Here is a 9,544-nt window from a genome sequence, read left to right as displayed (position 1 = left end):
TCACGAAACTTACATTCTCCATACGCCTGTACTTGGTAAACGATGGGTACCATTTATCAGAGAAACTGTTTTCTCGGCCGGCAATGCAAAACGGCACTTAAAAAGTGTGACATACCGATCTTTTCATACATTCTAAGTAGTTTTTAATGATAACGTTCTGTATCCTTAGAACTAAAGCCTTATTAAAAAAAAATTCTGAATTATATTCAAAGGTCGACTTCCTAGGAAACAACCGACGCACCTGTTGCATTCCTACAATATAGTCTTTACTGTCCTGTGTTCAAAATTGAGAACCTTGAATGCAATTGTGTGGGACAACATGACTCTTTAGGTTGAGTTTAGAAGTCAAAGAATGGTTACTTGTCACTTCACAGTTTTTTTTAGCTCAGGTCAGTGGCTGAAAGTCTCTATAAGTGTAACAATGTCTGTTTCTTTAGCTCGGCGAAAATTTTCTCTAAGTAAATATCACGAAAATTACCCCACAAAAATGCCTCTAGGCAACGCGTTTTTTCAGCGCTCAGCTGACAGACTTAACTCGTACAATGCTTTTTAACGAAACCTTGAAATCTCAATTTTCTGCTGTCATTTTCACAAACAATAACAACGGAATGTAACAAATGCATTCAGTTCTCCGTAGAAATCTTACCTCGGCAAAGCATTAGCTAATCGTGAAAGTGTGAATTCGAAGGAACAGAATTTGATCAAGAAAACGACCGTAATTTTCGGTAAACAATGGGTGTCATGTGAGCGACACGGCATCTATCAGAAACATTGTCGCTTTAATGTGACATACAGACCTTTATATGCTTTCTAAGTAGTTTGCAATGATAACATTTTGACGGTCTCCTTAGAACTCAAGTTTTATTAAAAAAATTCTCAACTGAAAGGTTGACTTCCTAGGTAACAACTGACAAACCTGTCATGTCATTCGTACATCGCAGTCTTTGTTGTCGTTTTTTTGTTTTAAAAAAATTGCGAACTTTAATTGTTTAATTCTTTAATTCTTTAAGTTATTCGATCAAGAAGTACAAGAATTGCCACTTGTCAGGTTACATATCTTTTTAGCGGCTCAGATGAGTGTTTCAAAATCTATATACGTCTCAGAATTTTGCTCAGTGTTAAGCGCGGCCAAAAGTTTCGTTAAGTAAACACTCAGTACGAAGTCTTACCCTAGGCAAATGCCTCCACACCACTTGCTTTTCCATTCTCTGCTGTCAGACTCAACTCTGGACAGCTGTACATTGATCTTTAACAAAGCTTTTCTTAATTTTCTGCTGTCATTCTAACAAACAATAATTACATAGTTAGAAAGATTAAAATATCAGAAAGTTACACATCACATTCAGTTCTTCACAGAGATCTAACCTCAGCCAAAGCTTAGCTGATAGCAAAAGCCGTTCCGCTTTTAAGGAAAAAGGAACTGATCAAGAAAACGACTGTATATTGCAGTAAGTCATTTATGTAACTAGATTAAACAGTTAGATAATGTTAGTTGTTATGGGCAGCACTCGATTTTTTCCCTGAAAGCAATTTTCTGTAGCAATGGAGAGAGAGGAGAAGAAAACATCTAAGATTCTTTACTTCGTATCGGAAGGTCCCAGAAAGGCTGCGCAATGTATTTCACAAAATACAATCCACAGAGTATCTGACAAAACATTTCTTAAGAATGGCTCCTCGGATATTGTCAGTACGCGATAAGATAAATAGTTTGATTTTAAATACCTTTGTCTCTCCTTCGGTACATTCTTGCTTTGATTTGAAAAAGATCATTGTTTCGCGTGTCTCTTGATTTCATAAAGACACTACTTCTATCGACAGTCTGATTGAACATTATATGCGGGGTTTATTTCTGTTGTTGATACCAAAATTCTGTCATCGAGAAAAGGTTGCTGTGAGAAGATACGACAATGACTCAGGCCTTTTTATCGGTACTTAACGTAAATGGGAAGTTTACCAAGCACAATATGAAAAGAAATATTCTATTCTAAGAAACATCTAACTTTCCAGCACATTTTCCAAGCCTGTTTTTCTCTTCAAGGTGCGGGATAGGTCAATAAATAATCGAAAATAACACATTTATTTCCCTTTAAAGAATCGATAACAAAGAAGACAGTTGAGAAGACAAACAAAACATCAAAGGATCTTGTAGGTATCATTTTACTCTCAAAACTGAAATGTAAGCTGGAAATTTAGGCCATCTTAAGCAGAGTGAATAACGAATTTTCTTTCCTGAACAAAATACCACTGTAAGCTTTTTGAAGCCTGTTTTAAGCAACAGGCTGCGGGTTGCAGCGTTGTTCTAATACAGCCAATCCAGACAGTGAAAATAAATTATGATGAAATCAAACTGAAGAGAGTGACGCTTTAACGTATTCACGAGTAATAGCGGTCGACGTCCGAGTTCTATTCTAAGCACATGTCTATAACCTTTCTCTTGAGTCCCTCAAACTTAATGAAAATGCTCTTGGAACGAGCTGCTTGTTAATATTAATTAGCCTGGTACCCAGGGCTTTTTCCTCGAAATTTGTTCCGTGTTCTTCTGTGGCTTTATGTGTCTCGTATTTTACCTCGACGAATTGTAAAGTAAGCACAAACGCAATTCAAGGTGCGTTCTGATCGAAGTTTCCCGACAACACAGTTTTTGACAACTCTGTCTTAAATAACGTAAAGTAACATGAAAAGCTTACAAGGCCGTTTTGCGTATAGGGCACATTGCTTCTCTAAACAATGGCGAACAGGGTCTGTAAGTAAAATATTTATTTCCCCCTTTAGAAAATATCAACCCCGGGCCTTCAAGGTGATATGAAAGAATAGAAAAAGGATAATACCTTGATACATCAAAAGAAATATGTGGCTATCATTAAGAAGAAACATATTTTGGAGTTTAAACTATTTCATGTTCTTTTTCACAGAGGAAAAGAAACAAAAACAGAGAAGATGCGTGTTGCACTCGCCTTGATTTTGCTCATTTCCCTTGCAACGGCGTTTAAATTAGAGAAAGAGCGTCCTGTATTTGAAGATGACGTAGAAAAACAAGATGAAGCGAACGAGCGAGACGAGCAAACCGAAGACGAAGGAGATAATGAGGTAATAGTTCGGTTTACAATCGGCTCCTGAGGTATTAAACTCTTGCGATACGCTTTAACCAATAAGAACAAACCTGCTGTTTTCCAACCAATCGGAAGCGTCACCACAACCAGTAGCAACTTGCTTTTCCCGTGCTCAGTATCTGTTACATGTTTTCCCGCGTTTTGGGCCAGTTATATTCTTACCCACGCTTAGCGCCGTTCGCAGATTTTACTTGAAGTCCTCTCACTGGCTCATTTCATTGCTTTCCACATTAGTTGTGATTGGAAAGGTGTAAACTACTCGTACGATTTGTTTTTACGATAACCTTCAAACATCAGCTCAAATGATAGGACCTAAAAGTTAGCTCACGTTACGAGTATAGTAATGTGATTATCCATGAGTTCAACATGAAAAAGCTTGAAATGAAACGGTCTACTTTGGTGAGCTTTATAATGTAAAAATGTCATAAGGTCGTAAATTTTGGCATAATCGTGTTATTTTTCTTTTTGTTCATTTCTTTAGCTCGAAAGCCTTGCGGAAAGAGAACCTGAGAATTATTGTTGTACCCACACTTGCATTGTTAGGCCCTCTGATTGTTTCGGGAAGTAGATTATACTGGGTGAGAAGACCGATCCGTCATTAATGTGGACCAATGTGATTTTTAGTCTCGAGTCATTTAGTAACGTCTTAGCACGAACTCTCTTTGCTTGTATTTTCACAAGTCAGTTTCCTGGAGCCTCTTTGCCGGTGCTTAGAAAAAAGGAACGTCACTAGCTGACTTGAGGAACGAATGCTCATGATATATCTGCAAGCTGGTCATATGACTTAGTTAGCATACTGACGAACCAATATCTGTAAAACAGGAACAATACACCAACCAGCCCCCGTGTTGTCACGAGGGCGCCCTTGTTAAAGGCAAGATCGATGGAATTTGATAACTGAGAATAATTTATTTCTTTGTCACCTTGCAGACATGAAAGGAAGATTCACCAGGTTTGTTGAAGCATCTACCGAAGCGTAACTTGGGGCAGCATAAATTAATCATCACTTGGTATTCTAGTTAGTTTATGAGACGGGTAATACATGGATAAGAAGACTGTAAACTAAATTTAAATTAAGGTGCCTGGTGTAATAAAACATCTTGAGTCCTATCATTTGGTCGTTTGTTTACGTTATAAGTTGCGATCGAGAGTTATCAATTGCGATCGCGAGTTACAAGTACCGATCGAGAGTTGTAAGTTGCGATCGTGAGTTATAAGTCGCGATCGAGAGTTATAAGTTGCGATCGAGAGTTATAGGTTGCGATCACGAGTTATAAGTCGCGATCGAGAATGGGAAGTCGCGATCGAGAGTTATAACTTGCGATCGACAGTTGTTAGTTGCGATCGGGAGTTATAAGTTGCGATCGAGAGTTATAAGTCGCGATGGAGAGTTATTAGTTGCGATCGCGAGTTATAACTCGCGATCGCCAGTTATAAGTCGCGACCGCGAGTTATAAGTCGCGATCGCCAGTTATAAGTCGCGATCGCGAGTTATAAGTTGCGATCGCGAGTTATAAGTCACGATCGAGAGTTGTTAGTTGCGATCGAAAGTTATAAGTCGCAATCGCGATTAATAAAATCGTCGTCGAGAGACAAAGAAAGACAAAAGAAGAAAGCTATGTTCATTTATTAACTTGAAGTCGCCAAAGCAAAATATTTTATGTGACACTTAAAAATATCGAGGTATCCCTTACAGGCCACCTTACAGACCTTTCCATACTTTCAAAGTAATATGCAATGATAACGTTTTGCTTCTTAGTAGAACTTAAGCTTTATTAAAAAGTTCTTAACTGAAAGGTTGACTTCCTAGGTAACAACCGACAAACCCGTTGTGTCTTTAGTTTAAAACTGAGAACTTTGAGGCTTTAAAGGTTAATTAACCTTCGACCATTAAACAAAGGTTAGAAGTCGAAGAATGGTCACTCGTTAGTACACATACTTTTTTGGCTCAGGTGAGTGGCTCAAAATTTTATAATCGTAAGAATTTCTGGTTGTCTAGGTTGGGGGAATTTTGCAATGAGTAAATATCACGAGGTTTACCTTAGACAAATGCCTTGACAGCTGTCCATTGATTTTTAACAAAAAAAATATCTATTTTCAGCTGTCACTTTTAAATTCAATAATTGCATAGTAAGAAAGTTTAAAAGCAGAGAAAGTTATAGATCACATTCAGTTCTCCACAGAGATCTAACCTCGGGACAAAGTTTAGCTGTTCACGAAACTTACATTCTCCATACGCCTGTACTTGGTAAACGATGGGTACCATTTATCAGAGAAACTGTTTTCTCGGCCGGCAATGCAAAACGGCACTTAAAAAGTGTGACATACCGATCTTTTCATACATTCTAAGTAGTTTTTAATGATAACGTTCTGTATCCTTAGAACTAAAGCCTTATTAAAAAAAAATTCTGAATTATATTCAAAGGTTGACTTCCTAGGAAACAACCGACGCACCTGTTGCATTCCTACAATATAGTCTTTATTGTCCTGTGTTCAAAATTGAGAACCTTGAATGTAATTCTGTGGGACAACATGACCCTTTAGGTTGACTTTAGAAGTCAAAGAATGGTTACTTGTCACTTCACAGTTTTTTTTAGCTCAGGTGAGTGGCTGAAAGTCCATATAAGTGTAACAATGTCTGTTTGTTTAGCTCGGCGAAAATTTTCTTTAAGTAAATATCACGAAAATTACCCCACGAAAATGCCTCTAGGCAACGGGCTTTTCCAGCGCTCTGCTGACAGACTTAACTCGCACAATGCTTTTTAACAAAACCTTGAAATCTCAATTTTCTGCTGTCATTTTCACAAACAATAACAACGGAATGTTACAAATGCATTCAGTTACCTCGGCAAAGCATTAGCTAATCGCGAAAGTGTGAATTCGAAGGAACAGAATTTGATCAAGAAAACGACCGTATTTTTCGGTTAACAATGGGTGTCATGTGAGCGACACAGCATCTATCAGAAATATTGTCGCTTAAATGTGACATACAGATCTTTACACACTTTCTAAGTAGTTTGCAATGATGACGTTTTGTCTCCTTAGAACTCAAGCTTTATTAAAAAATTCTCAACTGAAAGGTTGACTTCCTAGGTACTGGCAACTGACAAACCTGTTATGTCATTCGTACATCGCAGTCTTTGTTGCCGTTTTTTTTTTTTTAAAAAATTGCGAACTTTAATTCTTTAAGTTATTCGATCAAGAAGTACAAGAATTGCCACTTGTCAGGTCACATATCTTTTTAGCTCAGATGAGTGTTTCAAAATCTATACTATACGTCTAAGAATTTCTGCTCAGTGTTAACCTTGGCGAAAAGTTTCGTTAAGTAAACATTAAGTCAGCGAAGTCTACCCTTGGCAAATGCCTCCACACCACTTGCTTTTCCATTCTCTGCTGTCAGACTCAACTCTGGACAGCTGTACATTGATCTTTAACAAAGCTTTTCTTAATTTTCTGCTGTCATTCTAACAAACAATAATTACATAGTTAGAAAGATTAAAATATCAGAAAGTTACACATCACATTCAGTTCTTCACAGAGATCTAACCTCAGCCAAAGCTTAGCTGATCGCAAAAGCCGTTCCGATTTTAAGGAAAAAGGAACTGATCAAGAAAACGACTGTATATTGCAGTAAGTCATTTATGTAACTAGATTAAACAGTTAGATAATGTTAGTTGCTATGGGCAGCACTCGATTTTTTCCCTGAAAGCAATTTTCTGTAGCAATGGAGAGAGAGGAGAAGAAAACATCTAAGATTCTTTACTTCGTATCGGAAGGTCCCAGAAAGGCTGCGCAGTGTATTTCACAAAATATAGTCCACAGAGTATCTGACAAAACATTTCTTAAGAATGGCTCCTCGGATATTGTCAGTACGCGATAAGATAAATAGTTTGATTTTAAATACCTTTGTCTCTCCTTCGGTACATTCTTGCTTTGATTTGAAAAAGATCATTGTTTCGCGTGTCTCTTGATTTCATAAAGACACTACTTCTATCGACAGTCTGATTGAACATTATATGCGGGGTTTATTTCTGTTGTTGATACCAAAATTCTGTCATCGAGAAAAGGTTGCTGTGAGAAGATACGACAATGACTCAGGCCTTTTTATCGGTACTTAACGCAAATGGGAAGTTTACCAAGCACAATATGAAAAGAAATATTCTATTCTAAGAAACATCCAACTTTCCAGCACATTTTCCAAGCCTGTTTTTCTCTTCAAGGTGCGGGGTAGGTCAATAAATAATCGAAAATAACACATTTATTTCCCTTTAAAGAATCGATAACAAAGAAGACAGTTGAGAAGACAAAAAAAACATCAAAGGATCTTGTAGGTATCATTTTACTCTCAAAACTGAAATGTAAGCTGGAAATTTAGGCCATCTTAAGCAGAGTAAATAACGAATTTTCTTTCCTGAACAAAATACCACTGTAAGCTTTTTGAAGCCTGTTTTAAGCAACAGGCTGCGGGTTGCAGCGTTGTTCTAATACAGCCAATCCAGACAGTGAAAATAAGTTATGATGAAATCAGACTGAAGAGAGTGACGCTTTAACATATTCGCGAGTAATAACGGTTGACGTCCGAGTTCTATTCTAAGCACATGTCTATAAACTTTCTCTTGAGTCCTTCAAACTTAATGAAAATGCTCTTGGAACGAGCTGCTTGTTAATATTAATTAGCCTGGTACCCAGGGCTTTTTCCTCGAAATTTGTTCCGTGTTCTTCTGTGGCTTTATGTGTCTCGTATTTTACCTCGACGAATTGTAAAGTAAGCACAAACGCAATTCAAGGTGCGTTCTGATCGAAGTTTCCCGACAACACAGTTTTTGACAACTCTGTCTTAAATAACGTAAAGTAACATGAAAAGCTTACAAGGCTGTTTTGCGTATAGGGCACATTGCTTCTCTAAACAATGGCGAACAAGGTCTGTAAGTAAGATATTTATTTCCCTCTTTAGAAAATATCAACCCCGGGCCTTCAAGGTGATATGAAAGAATAGAAAAAGGTTAATACCTTGATACATCAAAAGAAATATGTGGCTATTATTAAGAAGAAACGTATTTTGGAGTTTAAGCTATTTCATGTTCTTTTTCACAGAGGAAAAGAAACAAAAACAGAGAAGATGCGTGTTGCACTCGCCTTGATTTTGCTCATTTCCCTTGCAACGGCGTTTAAATTAGAGAAAGAGCGTCCTGTATTTGAAGATGACGTAGAAAAACAAGATGAAACAAACGAGCGAGATGAGCAAACCGAAGACGAAGGGGATAATGAGGTAATAGTTCGGTTTACAATCGGCTCCTGAGATATTAAACTCTTGCGATACGCTTTAACCAATAAGAACAAACCTGCTGTTTTTCCAACCAATTGGAAGCGTCACCACAACCAGTAGCAACTTACTTTTCCCGCGCTTAGCATATGTTACATGTTTTCCCGCGTTTTGGGCCAGTTATATTCTTACCCACGCTAAGCGCCGTTCGCAGATTTTACTTAAAGTCCTCTCGCTGGCTCATTTCATTGCTTTCCACATTAGTTGTGATTGGAAAGACGTAATTTACTCGTACGATTTGTTTTTACGATAACCTTCAAACATCAGCACAAATGATAGGACCTAAAAGCTTGCTCACGTTACGAGTATAGTAATGTGATTATCCATGAGTTCAACAAGAAAAAGCTTGAAATGAAAAGGTCTACTTTGGTGAGCTTTATAATTCAAAAATGTCTAAAGGTCGTTAATTTTGGCATAATCGTGCTACTCTTCTTTTTGTTCATTTCTTTAGCTCGAAAGCCTTGAGGAAAGAATTTTTGAACGTCAAGATTTTTGCTGCACCCATATTTGCTTTGTTACGCCCCCAGATTGCTACAGGTTCAGGAAGTAAATTATCCTGGGTAAGAAGACCGATCCGTCATTAATGTGGACCAATGTGATGTTTATTGTCATGTTTTTTATTCAGTAACGTCCTAGTATGAACTCTCTTTGCCTGTATTTTCACAAGTCATTCCTGGAGCCTCTTAGCCGGTGCTTAGAAAAAAGGAACGTCACTAGTTTACTTGAGGAACGAATGCTCATGATATATCTGCAAGTTGGTCATGTGACTTACTTAGCATACTGACTTGCCACTCTATGTAAACCAACGCACAAACCAGGTCCCCGTGCCTCCCCCTCCCTAGTCAATTGTTGTCACGAGGGCGCCCTTATTAAAAGGCAAGATCGATGGAGTTTGATAACTGAGAATAATTTATTTCTTTGTCATTTTGCAGACATGAAAGCAAGATTCATCAGGTTTACCAAAGCATCTACCGAACCGTAACTTGGGGCAAGCATAAATTAATCATCACTTGGTATTCTAGTTAGTTTATGAGACGGGTAATATGTGGATAAAAAGACTAAACTAAATTTAAAATAAGGTGCCTGGTGTAATAAAACATCTTGAGTCCTA

General features: G+C 37.7%; 1 long non-coding RNA gene across 7 annotated transcripts; it reads left to right on the top strand.

Moving 5' to 3' along the window:
• The first annotated feature begins 1,127 nt into the window (after positions 1-1,127).
• Positions 1,128-9,544, top strand: LOC110059292 (uncharacterized). 7 transcript variants are annotated; one of them, XR_016208463.1, is made up of 8 exons: positions 1,133-1,448; positions 2,093-2,145; positions 2,913-3,087; positions 3,592-3,688; positions 4,041-6,740; positions 8,205-8,379; positions 8,885-8,993; positions 9,366-9,544. It is a non-coding gene; the product is annotated as an uncharacterized LOC110059292 (long non-coding RNA). The 7 variants fall into 7 exon arrangements; XR_016208465.1 differs by having other exon boundaries at positions 2,093-2,149; XR_016208466.1 differs by lacking the exon at positions 8,885-8,993.

Source organism: Orbicella faveolata, unplaced genomic scaffold (assembly GCF_042242905.1).
Source record: "Orbicella faveolata isolate gen_17 unplaced genomic scaffold, um_ofav_v1 contig_25, whole genome shotgun sequence".
NCBI lineage: Eukaryota > Metazoa > Cnidaria > Anthozoa > Scleractinia > Merulinidae > Orbicella > Orbicella faveolata.
This window is presented reverse-complemented; position numbering and strand designations above follow the sequence as displayed.